Raw genomic sequence first — 27379 nt, 5'->3', positions numbered from 1 at the left:
CAAATGGGACTGGGGCTACAGTTCTAGGGACATAAATATGGCCTGCAACTTAAATAGAACATGTTGGAGGGATAGATTTATCTCCCAGAAACTACTGCCTCTTTGGAATAGGCTACTGATTCATGTGAACTAGAGCACCTCTAAGATACTCTTCAAGAGGAACCTGGATGAGTGGATGGGGCATCATAAATTCTTACCAGGGATACAGCCCACAACCCTCCAGGGCATGCGCAGTCATCATTAAATGCAATTTTGGGTACTGACTAGCATTTCTATTGTATTAGATTGAGATGAAATGGCCAGACTTAAAATCACCTCTGGGCTGATAGCCTACTAATCTCCTATGACCTATGATCCAATGAGACTGATTTATGATCAGACCTCTCTAGGGAGGGCTGCACATATGGGGTGGTGCAACAATCACTCATTTTAGTGAGCAACAGATCCAGAAAGTTTGGGGCCCTTGTGCGGGTGTCAACCAACTGGTCCAGGACATTGGAATTGATAAAGTCCAAGAACCATTGGGCAAGTGTTTTAGTATGCATATAATTTATCCAATCTATGGATGAGCAGTTAACGTTACCTAAAACCAAATGATCCCAGTGTTTGGTTGTATCTTGAGCAATTCAGGTAGCTCCAAGTATCCTGGTTCGTAGAGGGGGTCCTATAACTGGCAATAACTTAGAGAGGAGTCTTAGCTACAGTCAGTTAGACCCAGATTAGTTTGGGGGAATTGTTTTGTTTAACCAGTCTAGAGGTGCATTTATCTTTGATTAATACTGATACTCCACCTCCTTTAGTTCTTGCACTTTTAGTTTGTGGTCTGAATGTGTGGAAGGCATTATAACTCAGTATGGCCAGGGTGCTTTCTGCAGCCTTAAACAAGTCTCTGTGACTGCACAGATGTCAGCATCTTCTAAGGTGAGGGCTGCTTCCAGTGAGTACAGCTCTAGGTTTAGACTGCTAGTGTTTAGCAGCATAACCTTGAGATTGCTTTTGAAGATATTTTTACATCTGGAATTTTGTTGTTGTGACATTGCCTAAAAAGGCACTATGGGGGAGGCAAGAGCCGTAGCCAGTAACCAGAATCCCAGTGGTGACAGATGAAGACCATCTCTGGAAAAACAATGTGGTCTATCTAACATGTCATCCCAGGTTGACAGGTACTCCATCCCCTTAGAATGACACCAGAATCTAAGCCAATTGTTGAAGTCAATCATTTTTTGTTTATATTGTGGTATCATCTTAGGTGAAAGTACTATGCTGCTCAAGGCTAGGGACATACCTGATTGAGACACATATTCAGAGAGCTCTTTCATATCTCTCTTAATTGAGCCCAGTGAGGTATGTCTCAAGTCATTCACACCAACATGAACTATGATGGAGTCATAATGATACTTGTTATGGAGAGACATGAGTGCGTGTGTGATCTGACGGATCCTGGCACCCAACATACAGCTGACTGTAGCCTTCTCCTTGTCCAGCCTGCTGAGTGGGGCAATTGTGCGTCTCACTATGGAGTCACCTATGACCAGAAAATTGGTTTAGATGTGCTTTGACTCAGGGGCTTGTTTGGTGAGACACTTGTTCTTGTGGTTTATGTGTATTGAGTGCTGTAGGTATAATATTAGGTGTAGCATGTTTGTGTTTCAGAGATCTCTGGTGTTTAGGTAAATTTCTGGTGAGTACCTCAGCATATGACGGTTTATCTGTTGAGACCATGGTTTGTGCAGGAGGTGTATATGTGGGATGACAACCTGTTCAGTGTCACTGGTCAGTGAAAGAGAGAGCAAGGATTCAAAATTCTTAGTGTATATGCATCTCTTACAAATTGAGCTTGAGTGGTTTAGGAGTAGTGGGTTGTCAGTGTACATGAAACAATTGCTACACTGCCTCAGGATACCCTTTCAGTCAGGCTGACAGGAGAAATGGAGGAGAGCTGACCATCCATAATACTACATGTCAATTTGCTTACTTTAAAGAGGAAAGATGTGATTTAATCGGGGCTTAATGCTGGTCTATATAATAGGGCTCTCAAGGGGTACAAGACTATTAGAGAGTTGGAGAGTTCAGTTATAGTGGCAAATGCTGTAGACAGCCCATCTGAGATGCTCTCCAAGGAGCTAAGCGCAATTTTAAGGGACTCCTCAGTTGGAGCAGGGACAGATTCTAAGGGAAAATAAATCTACTTTAGCTTTTGCATCTATAACCACCAATGGTTATCTCCACTGAGTGGTGCTGCACGAAGGTGTGCTACACACAAACAGATGCCTTGGATTGCTCAGATGAAGATAGTAGAGCAGTGGCTGGTGACCAAACTCTGTGGAGCTGTGTTAAAACAGGTGCAAACCCATGTAAGTGCGGGGCTTATGTAGAAAGTGTGGGAACCTTTTTTTAAAACAGTTAAGCATTTTTCAAACAAGCTGGCCAATGGAAATGCTCAATACTGATCCTTATTCCAACAATCTCCAACTCAGATAGGTCATTTGTTACACTCTTCTGCCACAAAGGTGCAAGGGGCCCTCTTAATGTAAGATGGCTGGTTTTAGTGCTCAGATAATGCCAAATAGTCTAGATTCAGCAAATCTGAATCTAGCCTATGCTATAAAATGCACAAGTAGAAAATACAAAGTGCAGGGAAAAGTCTCAAACAGCGAACAGTTGAAACAGTGAAACAGCAAAATAGTTAAAAGTAGGTGGCAATTCAGTAATACACAGTTTAAACGTGCAGTACCATGAATAAAAATACTTATTTTTCTAAAGATTTCAAAGGATGTCTTGGATTTCATTTGGATTCTCTCCAGAGAATAACCACCTCCCTCCCTTGTCAAGCTTCATATAATTCAGGCTTCTGTCATTAGATAATCAATGTAATAATTGTCTCTATTCATATGTGAGACTGTGAAACTTAGCATTGTTTGTGTGGCACCAGTCCCTAATGGTGTTTTCACAAAATCATTCAAATAAGCCAGTTGGTGGTGCTAGTGACAGGTTGAAGGTACTATTCTCTTCAACCCTAAAAATGGTGCAATGTCCACCTTATTGGCCATCATACATTTCAAGTACAACTTTCTGGTATAGAGTTTTAGCTCTGTAAGGGTACTGACCAGCTTAACTCTAGAAGAGGGTACAAATTTGAAACCCTTTTGAAAATGTTTACCAGAGACAGAAGTAATAACAAGTGGGGAAAAGTATTAAATTTTACAGTTAAAAAATTGTAGATCGTTCCTTCATATTCCATGTCTAAGTCATCAGGGGAATCACCCAGTCTCACTATATGCTCCAGTAGGTCCTCAGACATGGGTTCTGTCTTTAAGGGTATGAGGGATTTGCCTCATCCCAGACTAATACATTAAGCTAAAGTTTCTGCAAGAGCTCTAATATAGTCTGTCTTTCTTTGGACTGTTGTCTAGCTAGCCTCCCATTTCCAGCACAGAGCTACCCCCACCGAATATCTTTCATACAAGACTTGCAGACGGTGGAACTGAATAACTAGCTTTTCAAAAAAGGAAAAAGAATTAAATTATTTTAATTATTTCAATTATGCTTAAATATCTCAGCTTCATTTATACTGACCTGTATGGTAATACTACTTTTTCTTTTTTGGTCTGTTCCATCTGTTTGATTTTTTTTTTAAATTTGTCCTACAGCCTTAGTCTTGTATTTTAATTAGCAGTTATGAGAAAATGGTGCTTCTACATTATTCTGCACTTCGATTTATGGAATTACTTGTAAAAAATCTATTTGTGTTTTAAACCCTGCTGGGCTATAGTCTTATAGTTTAATTCACAGTTGTGATAGAACTGTGTACTGTTGTCAGAGTTTGAGGCTTAGTCATTTATCATTTCATTTTTTTTCCATAAAAGTGTTACTTGTAAATTTCTGCATAGTTTGGTGTCTTAGAATGTAGTAGCAGGCCAATAGTGAGAGAATTGTCTCTGATCCAGTTTGTGTTTCAGTGCTTTTATATTCTGCTTATCCTTTAACTGCTTAAAGTTGTATTCTGTATCTGCCCCATTCCCCACTAGCAGATTAAGCTAAAGTTTCTGCAAGAGCTCCAATATTGCCTTTATTTATTTAGATGCCTCTAGTCAGCCTGTCTGTTCTTCCCAACTCTCCCCCTTTTGCTGTTGTTGTAAGACTGAATTGACATTGTCTTCCGCACTTCAGGTAGTTGTTTAAGTGGTTTGTGGTAGCATTGCACTTGTAGGTTTCTTTTACTGTGTTTTTACATTAGGAGAACTGGGTTTATTCATCTTTTGGAAGGAGGTGTCTACCTACTCTGAGTTGGGAAATACACAAAAGGATTGATAGTGTAGTAATTTTATTGGCCAGAGAGGTCATTAATTAGTTTTCTGTTTTGGGTTTTTTTTGTGCTGCTATAAAATGTGTATGTTTGCATGGCCTGTACAGTAGCAAACACTCAGAAAGCAAATTTTCCCTGTAGAGTAGGAAAACTATACCATATAAAGCAGCAATAAAGCATGAATACCATATGTGCCAACAAGCTTAGAGCAGGTAGTTTGGTGTCAGGTGTTAATACCTACAGATTTAGTAAAATTCAATATTGTGAGAACATCAAAGGAAGTAGAATTCAATACTGTTTAGCATAATCTGCTCCAATAAAGCACCCTTAATAGCCTAAACCCAATATGCCACCCTCTTGTAGCTTACAAATCAAAGGAGTAGACAATATCAATATACAATGTCCTAACTTCTCTGTAGCCAGCTTGGTGGATATGAGCATCTGGAGAAAATGCAGCAATTGTCTCATATTTACTGACAACCACTTAAACCTTAAAGAAGCAGACACAGTATGTGAGAGGTGTACTGACCCAATGACACTGGAGGCTAAACCTGTGCATACAAGTTTGCATCAGCTTGTTGAAACCATGCGCACAACACTCACCTTACATATCACACAGCACACACATAAACTAACATATTCTGAGGCACTTAAAAGCAATCTATCTAAAAAACAATGATCACCTAGACCATCCATTGGCAAAGGTATGCCTCAGCAAGCCGAAAAGCACTCAGAAAAAACAACACCTAACACTACACATACTCTTGCTCTCAGTGGAGCCCCAAACACTAAGTCCCTAAGGCAAAGTCACGGCCAAGACCAAGGTATTGTGTAAAAGTTCCTTTAATCCAATATTAAATCCACAGACTCGTTCAAAAAACCATAAAATCAAGCGCTTTCACCCAGGTCCTCCCGGGCTTTATCAAGATGGTTACTAAGAATTCTAAGTTGCTTTATATACAACTTACTATGCAAGATTAATTGGTATTAATTAATTAATTAATCAATAAGAACATGTTCCCGCCATAAATATTTTGTCTTATTTACACCAACTTTTAACATCTTTAAAGTAAAACAACCTACACAAATTTAAAACTAATTTAAAAAGTTGTCATCGTTCTGTACTGTTCAAAAATTTTATTATATACTACAACATACATGTGCAAGCATTTTACTAAGTACAGACACTATAAAACTAACGCAAAAAATATGTATATAAATTTTATAAATTGTTTTTTGTTTTATATAATAACATTTTTGAACAGTACAGAATGATGACACAACTTTTTAAATTAGTTTTAAATTTGTGTAGGTTGTTTTACTTTAAAGATGTTAAAAGTTGGTGTAAATAAGACAAAATATTTATGGCGGGAACATGTTCTTATTGATTAATTAATTAATTAATACCAATTAATCTTGCATAGTAAGTTGTATATAAAGCAACTTAGAATTCTTAGTAACCATCTTGATAAAGCCCGGGAGGACCTGGGTGAAAGCGCTTGATTTTATGGTTTTTTGAACGAGTCTGTGGATTTAATATTGGATTAAAGGAACTTTTACACAATACCTTGGTCTTGGCTGTGACTTTTCCTTGTTTACCTGGCCGGTTTTTACATTTGAATTTGTTTAAGTCCCTAAGGTAAGCAAACAAATTTCCCAGGTCTCACATTATAGAGACCCCATTGTAAAATTTGATGATGCCCTTCTGACCAGGCTGAACAAGAAGATAACTGTCAGTTGCTTATCTGGAGCCAAAATCTGCCAAATCATGCTTCCATTCAAGTCACTACACCATGGGTATCAGTATGATTCCATTATAGTCCATGTAGGTGTAAATGACCTGAGATGTATCTCCCTGAACTATATGAAGAGAGACATTATGGAGCTTTCAGACTATGTGTGTCAGGCTGGTATGAGCCTAACATTAAGAAGCACTAAGGATGATGCCACAATATGAGCAAAAAATTATTGATTTCAACAAGTAGCTGTCTTTCTGGTGTCATTCTAAGCGGATCCAATATTTGTCAGTTTGAGAGGATGTGGTTAACAGACCATGTTGCTTTGTCATGGATAGTCTGAACCTCTTTCCTTTATGGTTTTGAATACTGGCTAAAACTGTATCCATCCCTAGAGCATCTTTTTCAGGCAATGGCAAATTAACAAACCTACTAACATATCAGAATCAACTCAATTAAACCTCAAGGCATTAATTCTTAATGCCAGGAGCCTAAATAAAAAAAAAAACTACACTCTCTCCACACCCTCCTCATACTGTGAATATAGAATTCTGTGCATTTACTGAGACATGGTTTAAAGTGGCAAAGAGTAGCCTGGCAGTGCAAGGTTTCAGTGCCTTCCATCATTTTAGACCAGTAGTTGCACAGTCAAGGGCTAAAGAAGGAGGTGTCTCAATATACATCAATAACAAGTATCTCTCTAGGGTGGTCAAACAGAATGATATGGTGGAGTTTCTCCATATGCAGATCACCATAGACAAAATCCTGTACCATGTCCTATCCAGCTATACACCCTTCATGTCCCAACCAGCTCACAATGCATACTTGGACCTACTGGAGACACTTATCATCCAACTTAACACCCTACCTATGTGAGACTTTAATTATCCTCCTATAGACTGAGAATCCTACATAGCTTTAAATCTAGAGGCACAGAGATTCTCTGACTTTATAAATTCAAACACCATTGACCAAATAGTGAATAATCTCACTACAGGCTCAACATACTGGACTTACAAATATGAGAGAATGATGCGCCCACACCCAATATCTCATCCTCGCTGGTAAGGTCTGACAATAAAGCTGTCTCCTTCAAAATCAAAATCAACTCAGTAATCCCATTAAAATCAGTAACAGTTAGGAACTATTGCAAAACAAATTAACTTTTTTTAAGTGATGGTTTGTTAAAATTCTGCAGATCATGCTGACTTGTTCTGAGAAACTCTGTATAACAGGAGCATGACCAAGATGGTGAACAGTTAACAGTACTGTTTTTTAACTCTGCTTCATTTTAACATATCTGACAGTATTTTTACTAAAAACTCAAATAGAACATCTCAAAACTTGATGGGTTAATAGTTGAACATCTGGTGAAGGATTTACTACAAAAAATAACAAGTTTGAAACTCCTTTAATTGTTTTTTTACTGTTGAGAAAACTATAAATAACTAATTGTCTCAGAATGACCCACTCTAAGCCCAGTGTACAGGACAGTACCATGAAAAAAACACACACAGGCTATACTAAGTAACAACAGTGAGTTATCTGTAAAGACAAATAAATTAGAAAGCAAAATGGACAATTTTAAAGAGGAATGTAAAAAACAAGCTGAAGTGCTGAGTGAATCTCTTAAACAACAATCATCACAAATCTTGAGTATAGAAGAGGCAATGTCTGATTTTGATGGAAGATTACTTAAAATGAGAATAACACTGAATTTCTTCTGAAATAAAACAACTTATTCCATGAAAAATAGAGGACGTAGAGAACAGCTCTAGAAGGAATAACATCAGGATTTATGGGGTTCCTGAAAAAAAGTAGGAGATAGTATGATTGAATTCCTTTACACCTGGCTGCCTAAAACTTTGAACCTGCCGGAAGCTTTGTCCTTTGACATCAAAAGGGTACATAAACCACTTTCTAACTCATCTTTAAAAAAAACTTATTCACCAAGGTCAGTAATCATAAGATTTTTCTCAAGTCAAGATAAGGATTTAGTTTTAAAAGCTACATGGACTAATTATCTAGTTAACATAAATAAATTACTATAACATTTAACAGTCATTATTCAACATTAGTGATGTCCAAGAGAAAAGCATGTGTGTCACTTGTTAAAAGCTTAAAGAAAAGCAATATTAAAGCACAAATCTTGTTTCCAGCAAAAGTAAGGACTTATCTTCCAGAAGAAAAGAATATTTTTAACACCTTGGAAGATGCAATAGACTTTATACAGAAAACTAAAATCCTAGAAAAACATAAGAAATTGACTGGAATCTATCAACTTCACTGAAGAGAAATGCAACAAGAGATGGTTGGTTAATAAAAGGCAAAAACAGTAAAAAACTAAAGGATAAATGAAAATCAATGTATTTCATGGTTCTGAATTGTTATTAATTTAAAGAAGTGCTTGCATACTTATGAACAGGCAGTGCATATTGTATTTTACAAGGTAAATAATTTATTTATTTATTTATTTATTTATTTATTTATTTCCCTACTTCAACGGTTACTAGTTCCATTTTTTTAAATGTTAGAGTTTGATTCTTTTACCTATATATGAAATTAAATCCACTTATTTTCATTTAGAGTTTAAAAGGTTAAACTAGTTGTTGCATTCAAAGGTAATCATTATTATGATGAAACTTGTGTCAGGTGGCACACTTTCTGATATATTGGCATAGTTGTCATGTACTATTAAATATAATACAAGATGGAACAAATGACACTAAAGAGGCATCTTAAGTTACATTCTGGGTTCTTAAATGGTCCAGTAGTGTGCTACTGATAGTATACTTGACATGCAGTAGTACCCAGGAAAGACATGCTGCATTATAAACAAAGTATAAAAAATATAGATTTTACATATATATAAAAGTTACTATTGGAATGATATCAAATAATTAGAGTAACATTCACACTTTTACAAGTTAAACCTGGATCACACATAATTATCATTCTTTTAATACAAGTTTATATGCTATACTAAAAACTGTTCAAGTACGGTGATATATATATATATATATATATACAGATCCACCAGAAGCCGCTCTAAAAAATGCCATAATTTATTCCAATATTGCATACAAAACTTGGTTAAGCGCTTTCATCCACACATCCATGGATGAAGAAGAAGTCTGCTTTATATTAAACATCTCATACAAATAATGCTTACTGAATCATTAAATATTATTTATTTAAATACAATAGCTTTTTAGTGGTTAACATACTTTGAAATGTTTTTTGTTGTTTTTTTAGTGGTTTGGATGGGTTTCAAGGACTGATGTATAATGTAGAGGTGGCTTGAATTCACTTGCATTTTTTTTTTTTTTTTTGTGAATTGTAGCTGATAAACTGTTCATTTGCAAGCCCTTGTTATGAGGACCAGCTTGAAGTGGCTTAATTAGAGTCATAAGAACCATTCCTCTCAACTGTACAGGTTTTCACAAAATGTCCAGATTTTGCCTCATAATCTTGGTCCATTTTTCATAAAATTGTGGTTTTCTGTCAAATTAGTGGCAACTCATTAAAAACTGACATTAGAAAATAATAACAGAAATTTGATTTTCAGACTTCATACCCTTCAGAAAATTCATTCTAATGCAAAACCTGTGATTCTATTACCTTTCTAAGTTTATAAGACTAATATTTAAAAAATGTCCATATTTTTGAGCGTTTGCCCTACTTTTATTTATGGCTTTGTCTAGATTTCTTTATCTAAGAGGTGGAGAGGTATGATGAGAAATTTTGTGATGTTGCAGGAGTTCTGAAAATTCTAAGAACTGTCCAGGTTACTTCTTCCTGTCTAAAAGTAAATAATCATAATATTTTGAACCATATGCTATGATGTCAATGAATACAAGTTAGATAATAAGCAAAAGACAGTGAATTGCATTCTAAACCACAGCCAGTTATTAAATAGTTCTGAATGTTCATAGTCTACCAAAACAATTGTTTATATATTAGCCTATGGAATGACACTTCTGATAAAAAAATTAGGATTGCGTTTCTTTGTTATTGTCTCTTTTTAATGATAACAAAACTTAATATCTTAGAACAATTTATTATGGAAAGTTTGAATCTTAAAAGGGAAGATTTTTCAGATTTTGTTCAGATACTATTAAGCATAACATTTAAAGAAAAAATAGGACTGACTAATAGTAGTACTAAATTAAAGTGTATCAAATTATAAGGTTAAATATAAATATTCTATTATATGATACTCTACGCTAGGATTATAGCTAAAATATAAACCCTAGGAATATAGTAGTAGTACAAGACAAAGTATACAAACAGAAATAGAAACAGATCAGCATAAGTAAATATGCATATAGTTAAACAATACAAATATGTTTACGAGGGTGGGAGGTTGCCTTAATGGTTAATATATTCACCTTATAGGCAAAAGGTACAGGGTTTGATTCTCCAATGGGGTAATTGGCTAGGCTTGGAAAGGCCCACAAGGACAGTTAGCTTAATATTAATTTATGAACTTATGAACCTATGAACAACTTTACACATAGCAAATAAAATAGAAAAAATATAAAATCATCTGACCTATAAATTAATAAATGTGAAGATAACAACTGACTTCCAAACTATAGTACACCAGGGAGATAATATGAGTTACAGGGAAAGATGATTGTAAAGATATTCAATTTGGCCAACTTATAATAAAGATTCTGAGTACCTGTTTAACTTTTATTATTCATAACTTACTGACTGACTTTTTTAAGATAATGCATAGAAAAATATGAGACACATTAATATGAATCAGAAGTATGAGATAAGCATTGTTATCCTATTGGAGAGTTTGAGATGTAGTTTGTTCATCTGTTACAGCAAACTAGGAATACATTATTCCATGATAGAATGTTTTAGGGTTATATCATTAGGTAACTTTTTATTTGTTTCAAAGGTTTTGTCCATAGCTGAAGATTTCATATTGTTATATGTAAAGTATATAAGTTCTGTACATAAATGTGATTTCAATGATTTTAAATGCATATCTATTAATATTAATGGATTGAATAATCCAGTACAAAGGGGGAGTCTTTTCAAATACATGCAATTACATAAAGCTCAAATAGTATTCTACAGGAAACACATTTACTAAATAAAGATGTAAATAAACTTTCATTGAATAATTGTTTGGTTTTAGCAGGTTCTGGCTTTTGCACTAAAAGAAGAGTCACCCTCGTGTTATGGAAGAACTCACCAGTAATGCCTAAAGTAAAAAAAATAGCTATGTTGATAACAATAATATATTAAGCATTGTTATATTTGAGTGGAATAGAAATATATATATATATAGATTGGTGAATTCTTATTGGATTCCAGGGGTGGAGCTAAAGATGCAAAAATTTGCTTGGACACTATAGCCTATTACATGAAAGGTGAAGTCATAATGGGTGTTGATTTTAATTGCATTTTATCAAGCATTCCACTGCACACAAACAGAAAGCTGAGAATCACATCTACAGCCAAACAATGGATTTTGTAAATCTAATGAATTTAAAGACTATATATAAGCTAAGGAAAACAAACTCACTTAAATTTACCCATTTTTCATCCAGATATGGAACACAAGGAAATATTGATACAATTTTTGACTTGAACAAGCAATTTGTTATCACATATCAGATAAGTTTCAATAGTTTCATATCCATTATCTGGCCATTACCGGATCTTTAATATTATTTTAAAAACTGACAATTAACTATATCACAGGAGATAACCAGTGCACATTACTAAAATAAAAGGATTCAAGAATTGGTATGTTAAAGAGGTCAAAAGGTTTGTAGAAATAAACATGACTGGTGAAGTAACTGACATTGTCCTGTGGGATACACTAAAGGCTTTCTTAAATGGAAGAGTTACAAGCTGGTATATTAGTAAAACAAGAGAATGGGACAAAAAGTTGAATACAATACAGGCCAAAATAGACACACTAAAGTTAAATCTAAAACCAAATGACATGACCAGTCAGTCTGAACTTAAAAAAACTTAAATGCAAAATATGTTGACATTCTAAATCTTAAAGTTTCAATAAACCTGGAAAAACTTAAACTTCAGGCATATTCAGTAAGCCCTTCAAGCTTGCATAAACTTGCTCTTAGAACAAAGAAAATGAATAAATTAAATCATATCAAAGAAATTACAACACATATAAATAATAAAGAAGAAAATAGAACAGATATGAAAGGTGTTCTTGAAGGCTTTAAATAATTTATGAAAATATAAATAACACAAATAACCTAGATAACAATGATATAGGTGAAACTTTTCTAAAGGAAAATACAAATAATAAAATAAGAATTGAACAAATAAAAAAAATGATAGACCATTCACTTTAGCAAAAATAAAAAATCAAATAAAAAGGTTAAAAATATAATAAGGTGCCAGGCTTAGATGGTCTTATACCAGATATGTATAAAATACTACCAGAGGATGCAGTTAAAATATTAGATAAGGTCTACAGAGAAATAAAAACAACTGCTGAAGTGCCCCACCCCCCATCTTGGAAATAGTCCCTTATAGCACCTATTTTAAAACAAGATAAGGATCCTACAAAGTATTCATCATACAGACCCATTTCACTTTTAAATGTGAACTATAAGATGTTCATGGTGGTTTTAGCTAGTAGAATTAATCTACTTATATCTAAACTAATTAACAATGATCAGACTGGGTTTGTTTTAAATAGTCAAGTACATGATAATAAAATAAGAATACATGCATTAATAGGATATGCAAATAAAAATAAAAAAAAATAACTTTCGATCTTTAGTCTTGATATAGATAAGGCTTTTGACTCAGTTAATTGGTCGAACCTGTTTAAAACACTTAAAGTGTATAATTTCTCACCTGAGCTAATTGCATTAATTTCTAAGTTATACAATAACTGTTGTGCTTATGTTAAAATAGGTTATTTTTGGTTTAATTCCTTTAAGTTATAAAAAGGAACAAAACAAGGCTGTCCATTATCACCTTTACTTTTTGCATTAGCTATAGAACCCTTTTCTAATAGCGGTAGAGCCAAAACCTTTGCTAATAATATTAGATCCAATAAGAACATTAATGGTATCAAACTAAAAAAGGTTTTGAACTAAAGATTTAACTATTTGCTGAATATATTGTACTAATAATAGGAAATATAGAAAATTCATTAGAACATATAATTAGCTTTGTGAGTCAGTTTGAAGAAATCTCAAATTTAAGATTTAATCATAATAAAACAAGCACATTATTAATTAATAAAACAATTTCAAAAATCATGCAAAAATATTCTAACTTCAATTGGAATAGCAATCAAATTAAATATATTGGTATAGCCATTGTGTCTAATAGTAAATAAATGATACAAAACATTCAACAGGTTGTTGATAAAATGTTAAGTTTAGTCACAAACTGGAACAAATTCTTCTTTACCACAGAACAACTATTAGGGTTTATTAAGATAGTAATTTTCCCTAAAATATTGTTTGTCTTACAATATTTAGTACTAACTCAACCCAAAAAATTGATGAAACAGATAAAGAATATTCTTATTTATTTTTTTTGCATTCTAATAAACCAAGAGTTCCCTTTGATTGGCACAAACAAGATTGGGATAATGGTGGAATAGGATTCCCTGATATTCAATTGTATGCTACTTCAGCAATTGTAAAAGTTATATCATTGTGGATAAATTCATATTATGATTCAAAATGGAAACAAACACATCAAGAAATATTATTAGTAAATAATAAATATATCACAACCAGTCATAAACAAATAGTCTCTAATAGTTTTATCTGGTTATTAAGAGATGTTTGTGTAAATTGGAATTACACCCTCTTCTCAAATTCCCTATTTAAATAACATCATTTCCTCTTTTCAAAAGTTCACATATTCTAACTATTCTATTAAAGACTTAATATTTTCTATGTTTACAATTACATATACAAATGATTGCTTAGAAACTCATAACTTCAATAAAATGCTAGTATTGAAACAAAGTAATTTAAATTACTGGCATCAATTCTTAAATGATACTGATATATATACTGTTGAAAATTTAAGGTTCAAATACAATCAAGATTTTGGGAATTGGTAAACACAAAGATAAATAAGATATTTAACCTAGATAAGAAATTGTCCCCCAAATTACTGGAATTCTTAATAAATATCAATAATAATGCAATGAAAAATAAATCATATTTGTCACAAATTTATAACATCCTTAAGTTAGATTTCACATATGTAAACAATTCCTATTGGAGCTATTCCTCAAACATTAATAATGAAGTCTTCTCTGAAGTATGCAAGAAAATAATATTAAAATCTACAGATAAAACCACAGCTTCATTATATTGAAAAATTTTCACTTGGAAATTCTTACATAGGTCCAGATTCAATAAAGCCTTCACTAAGTGTACACCAAGTGTACACTAAGTGTACACGATATGTATTCAATAAAATTCTTATCACATTTGCTGCACTTTCTACTCACAGAAAGACTACACTATGTGTACATGTAGTCTACACTTTGTGGTAACCTTTATGAATCCCTGTCAATATGTAAAGCTACAAGAAAATTAGTAGGAAAACTAAAATTAGGAGGAAGAAGGCGTGCATTATGTCTGTGTTGTCTGTTCACTCAGAACAATGTACATTTAGTGTAGGCATTATTGAATCCCGGGGATAGAGTTTTTGTCACTCCTAACACAATTACATTTATGTATAAATCAAATAGGATTAAATGCTGGAGATGTGATTCTGAATTAACAGCTGATTGGCTGCATATGGTATATAAATATGAAATCATCTCCCCTTTTTTGGAAATAAATTAATAACTTCATTCAGATAAACATAATATTTCTAAATCTTTAGTTTTATTTAATGCTCTGATTCCTGAGATAATTCCAATAACCTAAGTGCCTCTTCTTTGGTTTATTCTTACTATAGTCAGAAAAGTAATTACTAAACGTTGAAAAAATAAAGTTATCCCCTCTAGTATTGAATGTATTAGTATGGCAAAAATGTTTGCAGTAGTGAACTGCATACTATAAAGATGTGAACTTCTAATATTACACATTCATATAAATCTTGACTTAAACTTAAAGACTTGCTTGAAAAATATTAATTGTTGTTTATATGTATAACTTTGATGTATTGATCATCTGTGGACCTATGTAAATAGTTATTTGTTTGTTTTATAATGTTGTCCATTGTCCATATTTAGGCTTGGGTTTTGGGCCTAGTTGTTTGTTGGTAGACGTTGTGTGTCTGAGCACATTTTCCAGGCCATCTTAGTTTAGCCAAAGCCAGTATAGCATTTCAGTGAGAGTAAAGTGCTTATGGTCATTGGCTGATTGGGGTTACCTGGACTATGGCTTGGAGTAAGCACCTCATTGGTTCTTTTGAGCTTTTTGTTTTTTTTAAAGTTGTTTCAGGTTTCAACTTTGTTACTTAAGAAGTTAACTTGTGAGTGTTTCTGCCATTTCACACTGAGCTAATCGGAGGAAGGGCACTGAGCAAACTGATATGTGATATATAACATTAAGTATTCTGTTTTTTGCTTATTTTTATGAGTCATTTATAGCACTTTTATTGTCTGCTGCATACTCTTCTAGGTAGTTTCACTGTGTGTGAGTTATTAACTAGAAATTTTCTACAACTGTTAAGCATCTGTTTGGGTTTGTTTGTTCTGATTTCCTGCCAAGGAGTGTATCATATAACTTAATTGTTTGTAGTTAAAAGCATTCTCTAGAGTCTCCTTGCTCCTTTATCTGTTTAAACATTTCTGCAGTTTTTTTCTACCTAACTAGTGTGGGTAGTTGTAGCATTGTCCATATTCAGGCTTGTGTTTTGGGCCTAGTTGTTTGTTGGTAGAGGTTGTGTGTCTGAGCACATGATCCAGGCCATCTTAGTTTAGCCAAAGCCAGTATAGCATTTCAGTGAGAGTGAAGTGTTTATGGTCATTGACTGATTGGGGTTACCTGGACTACAGCTTGGAGTAAGCACCTAATTGTTTTTTTTGACCTTTTTTTTTAAATTGCTTCAGGTTTCATTTTTGTTACTTAAGAAGTTAACTTGTGAGTGTTTCTGCCATTTCACACTGAGCTAATCAAAGGAAGGGCACTGAGCAAACTGATCTGTGATATATAACATTAAGTATCCTGTTTTTTGCTTATTTATATGAGTTATTTATAGCACTTTTATTGTCTGCTGCATACTTTTCTAGCTAGTTTCACTGTGTGTGAGGTATTAACTAGATATTTTCTACAATTGTTAAGCATCTGTTTGGGTTTGTTTGTTCTGATTAGTTTTTCCCACCCTCCCTCCCTATTGGTATTCTGTTCTTATACTTGATGGCTTTGCATTTGCCCACGCCTACTGTAAATTTGATCTGGGACACTACTCCCAGTCTGTTGTCATTACCTCATTCTACCTAATACAGGGAGAACATTTGAGAAGGCCAACCCACTTAGTTTCTTAACCTTGAATTATCTTCTGCTCCGCCTTTCTTCTTTTCCACTTTACCAAAAAAAAATTCTAAGCTTGTTTCCTGCCTTTCCTGTAAGTAATCTAGTCCAGATACAGATTTGCTGTATCCAGAACTGTTTGAAAGTTTCTGAGACCCCAAGCCTTTCTATGTTGGAGGAAAGCCTTCTAGCTTATCAGTGGGAGTGGTAAGCACTAGGCAGCTTATCTAAAAACAAAAAAACACTTTATGCATCGCCAATTAGCTAGGGTTAAAGTATTCCAAGCACCATAAAGTCTGCTGTTCAAATTTTCCATTAGAACTAGCCAGTTTTAGTTTTAGCAATCAAATCTGTTTCTTTGAGCTCAGCATTTGTTCAGAACTCATTGTAAGCACTAAATAAGCTACAATTTACTACAACACTCAACTTTCCTCACTTGTCTAGAGGAAAACAGTTTTTAGTACTTAATAAAATAGCACCAATCCAGGCATGTCTAAGGGTCAGCTCCCGGTGTTTTCTCCTGTCTACCTGATGAATCTGGGCATCTTGGGGCAATGCAGCAATTGCCTCATGTACACAGACAACCCTCTCCTCCTACCACCCAACACTACAACCTGTGAGAGATGCACTTACATAGGTAAACTGGAAGCAACTCTCTCTTCACCCAAGACTGGACTAGACAGTCAAGAGGAGAAAATAAACACTTGCACCACACCACACTCATCACATAGTCCCTCAGAACCTACACCACCAAAACACACACATAGAAACACAAAACACACACCTACATTCATGGAGGCTCTCAATAAAAATCTGCTCAAGCAACAGGGACCTCCAAAGCAGAAACGCAAGCAATCTCTACCCCCCAACACAACCCAAAAGACACATAGCCCACAAACTCAGTGTGCCACTCAACCACAGCCGATAAGGCATAACAACGTACCAAACACTCTAGTCATAGGTGACTCTATAGTCAGGCACATTGATGTTCCACTCACCAGGCTAAACAAGGAGAAAGTCACTGCCAGCTGCCTGTCAGGTGTCAGGATCTGCCACACAATGCATGCAGTCAGGTCACTCCACAACAAGTACAAATATGACTCTGTCATTGTCCATGTTGGTGTGAATGACCTGAGGCATACCTCCCTGGACTACATGAAAAGAAACAAGGAGGAGCTTTCTGATCTTGTAACCAAGGCAGGTATGACCCTAGCCCTGAGTAGCATCCTGCCATCACACAGAATGATACCACAGTACAAGGACAAAATGATTGACTTCAACAATTGGCTAAGCTTCTGGGGTCATTCTAAGGGGGTCCAGTATTTGTCTGCCTGGGATGACATGATCGACAGACCATGATGCTTTGCCAGAGATGGCCTGCACCTGTCACCCTTGGGATTCCGGATACTGGCTAAGGTTCTTGTCACACCTACTGTGCTTTTTTTAGGCAAGGTTCAAATAACAAATTCACCACTGTAACAGGTACAAGCAAGCAAATTTGAGGGTAATGCTACTCAATGCTAGAAGTCTAAACCTCAAAATGCACTCACTCAAGACACTCCTTAAAATGGAGAACATCAACATCTGTGCAGTGACAGAGACCTGGTTCAAGCCTCAAGAGAGCACCCTGCACTACCAGGCTATAATTCATACAACACCTTTCAGCCACCTAACCTGGACCAAAACACTAAAGGCGGAGGCATATCCATATTCATTAAGGATATCCACACCTCTAGGTTAGTTGCTCAGCATAATGCATCCGAGATTATCCAAGTACAACTAACTCTGGGCAAGATCACAATCCAAATTGTAGCTTGCTACAGATCCCCCACCATATGCCAGCATTCCCACTCCTCATTTCTTGATACACTGGAAAATATTAGGGAACAATCTAACAACCTAATAATGGGCGATTTCAACTACCCCACCATTAACTGGGAAAACTACTCATGTGCCAACTCTTTTGCTCAAAATGTTCTGGAATTCATAAATTCCAATGCCTTGGATCAACTTATCCACACCCCCACCAGGGGCAGCAATATCCTAGACCTGGCCATTACCAACATGGGCAACCGGTGTTCCACACCAGAGGTCAGTTCCTCAATGGTCAGATCTGACCACAAGCTAATCACCCTAGACATCCACATCCCACCCCCACCCCCCATTAGGCAAACCACCGCAAAATTTTTCTCCAAAGCCAACTTCATGCTTTTTAAGACAGAAGTGGCAAAATTCATGACACCCAAGCAGATGGACAATAGAGGTATGACTACTGAATCCTACACAAATGCACTTGATAAGCACTTACACAAGTGCATGGATCGTGCAATCCCTAACAGAACCAAGTTGCTATCCTCCAAAAAAAGGAAGCCAATCTGGTGCCCCCCTGCCATAAACAAACTCTACAACAGAAGAAAGAATCTGTTGCAAAAAAGAGTAAAATCCCATGATTGGAGGAATTCCCTGATCAGCCTCAGTAAGAAGACGAGATCCCTCATAAAATCCTCCAAAGCTAATTATGAAAACAAAATCTCCACTGATTCTAAAGACAACCACAAAGCATTCTATAGCTATGTCAAGGATCTCAATGGTAACACTCAGAACTGCTCTGAGTTACAGCACAATGGCACTAAATATACAGAACCAACTGATATTGCCAATATCCTGGCAAATAAGTTTAGTGCTAACTTTACTCCCCTCTCACTCCCTAAAGGGCCCATCTCTATACCAGAAGAATGCAAAGCTCCTGTAATCATGGCTGCACAGGTAAAAACCACACTCTCCAAAGTCAAGAACACAGCATCCATGGGACCTGACAACATCCCAGGCTGCATTCTACATGAACTACAGAACAAACTGGCACCTCACCTAAGTACCATGTTCAATCATAGCCTTACCTCAGGCTTTGTGCCCACTGAATGGCACACAGTGATGGTCATACCACTCCACAAAGGGGGAGCCACCACAGACCCTGGGAACTACTGCCCCATTAGCCTGACAAGCCTGGTCTGCAAGGCTATGGAACGTGTCATCATGGAACTTATAAGCAATCACATTGGTAATCTCCAAACTCTGGACCCTACTCAGTTTGAGTTTGTAAAAGGCAGATCATGTCTCCTAAACCTGATAGACTTCTTTGAAGTGGTCACCAAAGCCATAGATGAGGGTAAGGTGGTTCACACAGCCTATTTAGATCTCACAAAGGCTTTCAACACCATCCCCCAATCTGGAATTATAGATAAACTCACTACACTAGGTATAAATCCCTATGTCACAAAATGGGTTGCCAAATGGCTCACTGGCAGAACCCACACTGTGAAAGTAGCAGACTCCAAATTCAATTTCAGACCAGTGACAAGTGGAGTACCACAGGGTTCAGTCCTGGGTCCTCTCCTGTTTGGTATCTACTTCTCTGAAGTACAGGCTAACACAGAAGGTCTTTGGCTAATGAAGTTCACAGATGACTGCAAACTAGGAGCCGTAATCAAAACTCCTAATGATGTGGACATCCTACAAAAGGGCCTCACTGAGACAGATGCCTGGTGTCAAAGTCATGGCCTCAAGCTCAATGCCAAAATGTGCATTGTCATCCATTTTGGTAAAAACTCTGTACTCATGAACTACCACATAGGCGGTAGTCTACTTAACACCAAAAGTGTGATAAGAGACCTTGGGACGCAGGTGGACAGTAGTCTCTGATAATCACATCACCACAGTAGTCAGGAAATCCTTCTATGTGGCACACCTCATCACAAAAGGTTTCTCATCCAGGAAAAAAGAGATTATTGTTCCCCTCTACTCATCACTCATTAGACCCATTATAGAATACAGTGCCTCTTTTTGTATGTACCCCACAAGACATCTATAACAACTGGAAAGGCCGCAGAAATACCTCACAAAGAGGATTACCAGCCTCAAACAGACGCCTTATGCAGACTGTCTCAAAAACCTCCAGCTTTACTCCATCACATATCACCTACTCAGAGGTGATCTCTGCCTAACATACAAAGCTATGTCAAACCCAGAGCTGTTGGACATGCTCCACTTAAAGAAATCCCAATCCCTCTGAGCTACATGCTATAGGGACCTAAACCTTGTCACAGCAATAAACAGAACATGCTGAAGGGACAGATTCCTGTCCCAGAGACTTCCCATACTCTGGAACAAACTACCTATCTATATCAAACACAGCTCCTCATTAGCACTCTTCAAGAAAAATCTTGATGATTGGATGGGAGATAGGAAATTCACCCCGGGGATCACTTCTGTGGCTCTGCTCGACAGGGGCACAGGAAAATAATTTTCTTAGGTGGCGAAAGCCAGGGTACCTTTTTGGCTAGGCTTATATAAGCCCTAGGGCCAATAGCCTAGTACCTACCTATGAACCTATGAACCTTTGTATTTGTTTATCTATTGTTTAAAAACCAAATAAAAGCAAAATTAAAAAAAATAAGCTTCTAGGAGCTGTTAGAGAATGAAAAAAAAAAAAACTCTGTATAACCATGTCAATGGCTGCATAGAGGCTGTTGTACTTACAGAAGTAAGCCCAGAACTAGCCCCAGAAACAGACTGCCCTGGTAGCATCCCAAATTAAACAGGATATACAACAATAGGAAAAAATATAGCAAAAATTAGGAAGGATAATTCCCATGAAGATAGAAACTCTCTCATCAAAGTAAATAGGCAGCAAACAGGGCTAATAAGGTCAAGCAAAGCAAACTCTAAGGTTACTGCAGCTATGTCAGAAACCTCTTGAGCAGCAAACAGAAATGTGTTGAACTGGTGATTAGTGGTGCCACATTCAATGAACCTGCCATATGGCGAACCTGTTAGCCGACAAATTCAGTTCCAACATTAGCCCCCCTTACCCCCAACCATCCCCTTAGAAATACCCTCAAACATAACCCCTCTAACTATAACTAGGAAGGATGTACTGGCTGTACTCACTAAAGCCTGGAACACAAACTCACTGGGTCCCATATTATCCCAGGATGCCTCCTGAATAATCTAAACTATGACTTATCAGGACCTTGGAGTCATTATTTAACTGTAGTCTTAAAACAGGCTTTGTGCCACATGAATGAAGGACTGCAACAGTCATCTCCTTTCATAAGGAAGGACCTTCAACAGATCCTGGAAATTACAGATACATTAGTCTGACTAGTCCTATTTGTAAAGCCATGGAAAGAATTATCATGGAAATTATCAATAAGGACACAGGAGACCTCCTGACACTGAATGCATCCCAGTTTGGCTTTGTCAAAGGAGGGTCATGCTTACTGAATCTGGTGGACTTATTTGAAAAGGTGACTAAGGTAATGGATGAGGGGGAAACAGTGCACACTGCCTATCTAAATCTAGCTAAATCATTTGATATGATACCGCACTCAGGTATTGTCAAAAAACTTGAGGAATTAAGCATAAACCATTTTATAACACACTGGATAGCAAGCAGGCTCAGTGATAGGGCCCAGAAGGTTAGAACTGGTGAGGCCACCTCCACAAAGAGGCTAGTCACTAGTGGAGTCCTCCTGTGCTCTGTGTTGGGCCTAGTTCTCTTTAGCATGTACTTCTTGGATATCAAAGCCGATGTCAAAAGCCTTTGGCTAACAAATTTTGCAGATGATTGCAAACTGGGAGCAGTGACTGAATCCCTCCAAGATGAGAACACTTTTCAGGAAGGTCTTAAAACTCAATACCAAGAAATGCATTATGGTACCTTTTGGGAGGTATACCAATATAACTTTGAGAGGATTTCTGTCTATACACATTGAGCAGAGTGGAGGAGGGGTGTTGACTACAACTCTGAGCTGAGATATATAAGTATCCTGTTTTTTTTGGAATATTTATACTGATTATTGTTTCTAGCAACTTATATATAGCACTTTTTATTGCCTGCTGCATAGTTTTTAGTGTATTTTATTGCTACTAACTAATTTGCACGGGTAACTGATTTGTTTGCAGTTAAAAGCATTCTGTAGAGTTTCTTTGCTCCTTTACCTGTTTAAAAACTTTCATTTTGTGGCTTTCTGTAGAGTTTTCTGTCTGTAGGCTAATAGCTTTAGTATTGGTCCCCACCCTCCCTGTTCGTGTCTTGTTGATATACTTGGTGGCTTTGCAGTTGCCCGCCCCTATTCTAAATCTGATCTGGGACACTCCTCCCTGTCTAGTGTCATTAGCTCATTCTACCTAATACAGAGAGAACATCTGAGAAGGCCTTCTGTTTCTCCTTTTTCCCTTTCAAAAAAAAACAAATTGCCTGAATCTCCTTGTGTTCTGACTGTGCTTCTCAAACATTTTGGAAATATAGAGAATATTTTAGAGCATTTATTATAACTGTAATTGCCTTAATATTGCTACAACTCAAGTGCTGTAGGTTGCACTGCATCTGAATCATTTGTGTGTTTTAGCTGCTTTTCTGTATATATATAGACTTCTCTGTATATGTAGACTAGCTACTTATTCTGCTGTATTACTGCCTCTTAAATCATTTTTCAGTTGAGCACTTGCCTTGCGTCATTTAAAAAGTTTTAAATTGTGAATTTTGTAGAGTTTTAATTGCATTTACTGTTTAGGACTACACACTCAAGTGTGTTAGCCTTTTCTGTGTTTATTTACTGTATTATTGCATTGTTTAGCCTGTTTCAACAAAAAAAAAATACTATCTTGCTTGCTCGTTTCCCACCTTTCCTAGCCAGTCCATATCCCAGGCTTTGCTCATCTCAGGACTTTATTTTCTGTGTTCAGAGCTTTCCAGACCTTGCTGTGGTAGAGGGAAGTCCTACTGCTTACCAGTGGGAGTGGTGAGCATTGTACTGCCTATCTAACACTAGAGGAGTGGTTTCCAGCTCTGAAATTGCAATTTTATTAGCCTTTTTGGGCTGGTTTCTATCCCTTTCAACTTTCTGGCTTAAAAACACGTGTGTTTGCGCATTTTTCACATTGTGCAGCACTGCAAGGCTACAGTTAAACTATTCCAGGTGCCAGAAAGTCTGCTCTTCAAATTTTCCCTTGGACCTAGCTGGTTTCTCAGTCATAGCACTTAAATCTGAACCTCTGTGACTAGCACTTGCTCTAAAACCTGCTGGAAAGCACTAGGAAGCCTGAAACTGATACAAACACTCAACTCTCCTTGTCAATAAGGAGAAATTAATCGTAGCTTATAACTGCAAAATACCTTGCAAAGGTAAGGGAAAACAGCTCAAAAAAGCACCTAAACATGCAAGTCCAAGGGTAGCTTCTGGTGATTTCTCCTGTCCACCTGGTGAATCTGGGCATACTGGGGCAATGCGGCAACTGCCTCATATACACAGACAATCCTCTCCTCCTACCACCCAACACTACAACCTGCAAGAGATGCACTTACATAGCCAAACTGGAAGCAAAGCTCTCTCCAGCCAAGATTGTACTAGACAGTCAAGAGGAGAAGGTAAACACCTGCACTACACCTCAAGCAACTCATAGCCCTTCAAAACCCACACCATCAACACCCACAGATAGCAACACTAAACCCACATATGCGGAGGCCGTTAACATTAACCTGCCCAAACAACAAGGACCTCTGAAGCTGAAAAACAAACAAACACCAGTCACAACCAAAGTGACACATAGCTCACAACACCAGTGTGCCACCCAACAACAGCCCCTAAGGGAAGACAATGTACCCAACACTTTAGTCACAGGTGACTCTATAGTCAGGCACACTGATGTCCCACTCACCAGGCTGAACAAGGAGAAAGTGACAGTCAGCTGCCTGTCGGGTGCCAGTATCCACCACATAACGCATGCACTCAAGTCACTCCACAACAGGTACAAATACGACTCTGTCATTGTCCATGCTGGAGTGAATGACTTGAGATGTACCTCCCTTGACTACATGAAAAGAGACATGGAAGAGCTCTTGGATCATGTGGCCCAGGCAGGTATGACCCTAGTCCTGAGTAGCATCCTGCCTTTGCTCAGAATGATACCGCAGTATAAGGACAACATGATTGACTTCAACAACTGGCTAAGCTTCTGGTGTCATTCAAAGGGGATCCAGTATCTGTCTGCCTGAGAAGACATGATTGACAAACCACGATGCTTTGCCAGAGATGGTCTGCACCTGTCATCCCTGGGATTCGGGTTACTGGTTAAAGTTCTTGCCACCCCTATAGTGCCTTTCTTAGGCAAGGTTCAAAGGATAAAACCACCACCATAACAGACACAAGCATGCAAAATCTGAAGGTAATGCTACTCAATGCTAGAAGTCTAAACCTCAAAATGCACTCTCTTGAGGCACTCCTAAAAATGGAGAACATCAATATCTGTGCAGTAACTGAGACCTGATTCAAGGCTCCAGAGAGCACCCCTGCAATACCAGGCTACAACTCTTACCACACTTTTCGGCCACAAAACCAAGACCGAAACACTAAAGGTGGAGGAGTGTCCATATTCACCAAGGATATTCACATCTCCAGGCTAGTTGCCCAACACAATGCATCTGAAATTCTCCAGGTGCAACTAACACTAGGTAAGACTGCAATCCAAACTGTAGCTTGCTACAGATCCCCCACCATGCCCCAAGATTCTCACTACACCTTTCTAAACATACTGGAAAATATTAAGATACAACCAAACACCCTAATACTGGGTGATTTCAACTACCCTGCCATTAACTGGGAAAACTTCTCGGGTACTAACTCCTTTTCCCAACAGTTCTTGGAATTCATAAATTCCAATGCCCTGGATCAACTAATCCATAGTCCCACCAGGGGCTCCAATATACTAGACCTGGTCATTACCAACATGGGAGATAGATGCTCCACACCAGTGGTCCCCCCCTCATTGGTCAAGTCTGACCATAAGCAAATCACCCTTGACATCCACATCCCACCCCCACCCCCCAGTAAGGAAGCATCCTTAAAAACTTTTCCAAAGCCAACTTCATGCTATTGAAGTCAGAAGTGACAAACTTCATGACACCCATGCAGACGCGATCTGAAAGTTCGACTGCAGAATCCTACACTAAGGCACTGTACGAGCACATCCACTTGTGCATGAATCATGCCATCCCAAATAGAACCAAGATGCTCTTCTCCAAAAAAAGGAAGCCAATCTGGTGGTCTCCTGCTATAAACAAACTATACAACAGAAGGAAGAAACTGTTGCAGAAAAGAGGAAAATCCCAGGATGTAAAAAACTCCCTCACCAGCCTCAGTAAGAAGCTGAGATCCCTCATAAAATCATCAAAAGCTAGTTATGAAAATAAAATTGCCAAAGATTCCAAAGACAACCACAACGCATTCTATAGTTATGCCAAGAATTTAAACAGCAATGCTCAGATCTGCTCCGAGCTACAACAGAATGGCATTAAATATACTGATCCCAAGGATATTGCCAATATCCTGGCAGATCGATTTAGTGCCAACTTCACCCCCCTCTCACCCCCTAAAGGGCCTGTCTCAATACCAAAAGATTGCCAAATTCCAGTAATCACAGCCACACAGGTAGAAACTGCACTCTCCAAAGCTAAGAATACAGCATCCATGGGACCAGATGACATTCCAGGCTGTGTACTATATGAACTACAAAATGGACTGGCACCTCACCTAAGTGTCATGTTTAATGATAGCCTCACCTCAGGCTTCGTGCCCACTGAGTGGTGCACAGCTACAGTTATCCCACTCCACAAGAGTGGTCCTAGGGCTGAACCCTGAGGTACTCCACTTGTCACTTGTCTGGAGCTGGATTTGGAGTCAGCTACTTTTACAGTCTGGGTTCTGTCAGTAAGCCAGTTGGCAACCCATCGAGCCTTGGATCCTAGGAACTACCGTCCCATCAGTCTGACAAGCTTGATCTGCAAGGGCATGGAATGCATTATCATGGAACTTATAAACAAAGACATGGGCAACCTTGAAACACTGGACCCCACCCAGTTTGGGTTTGTGAAGGACCGATCTTGTCTCCTGAATCTGATTGATTTCTTCAAATCAGTCTCCAGAGCTGTGGACAGGGTAAGGCAGTCCACACAGCCTATCTGGACCTTGCCAAGGCCTTTGACACCATCCCCCACTCTGGAATCATAGATAAACATACTAAGCTGGGCATAAATCCCTACATCACTCGATGGGTTGCCAACTGGCTTACTGACAGAACCCAGACTGTAAAAGTAGCCGACTCCAAATCGAGCTCCAGACAAGTGGAGTACCTCAGGGTTCAGCCCTAGGACCACTCTTGTTTGGCATCTACTTCTCTGAAGTACAGGCCAACATTAAGGGACTCTGGTTCACAGATGACTGCAAACTGGGAGCCATTATTGAATCCCCAAATGATGTGGATATTCTACAAAAGGGCCTTACAGAAACAGATGCCTGGTGCCAGAGCCATGGGCTCAAGCTTAATGCCAAGAAATGTATATTTATCCCCTTTGGAAAAAAAAACATGTACCCATGAATTACCACATAGGTGGCAGTACACTAAACATCGAAAGTGTGATGAGAGACTTAGGGACACAGGTGGACAGTGGTCTCACTTTCGATAATCACATTGCCACAACAGTCAGGAAATCCTTATATGTGGCACACCTTATCACTAAGGGCTTTTCATCCAGAAAAATGGAGGTCATTGTCCCACTGTACTCATCCTTCATTAGACCCAATATAGAGTATAATGCCCTGTTTGGTATGTACCTCACAAAACATCTGCAACAGCTGGAAAGGTCACAGAAATACCTCACTAAATGAATCACAGACCTAAAGCAGATGCCATATGCTGACCGTCTAAAAAAACTTCAGCTATACTCTGTGGCATAATGTCTACTCAGAGGCGATCTCTGCTTAACATACAAGGCCATGTCAAACCCTGAGCTGTTGGACATGCTCCACTTAAAG

Source organism: Protopterus annectens, chromosome 6.part0 (genome assembly GCF_019279795.1).
Source record: "Protopterus annectens isolate FY-2018-M chromosome 6.part0, PAN1.0, whole genome shotgun sequence".
NCBI lineage: Eukaryota > Metazoa > Chordata > Ceratodontiformes > Protopteridae > Protopterus > Protopterus annectens.
The sequence above is the reverse complement of the archived record's forward strand: the minus strand, read 5'-3'. Positions refer to the sequence as shown.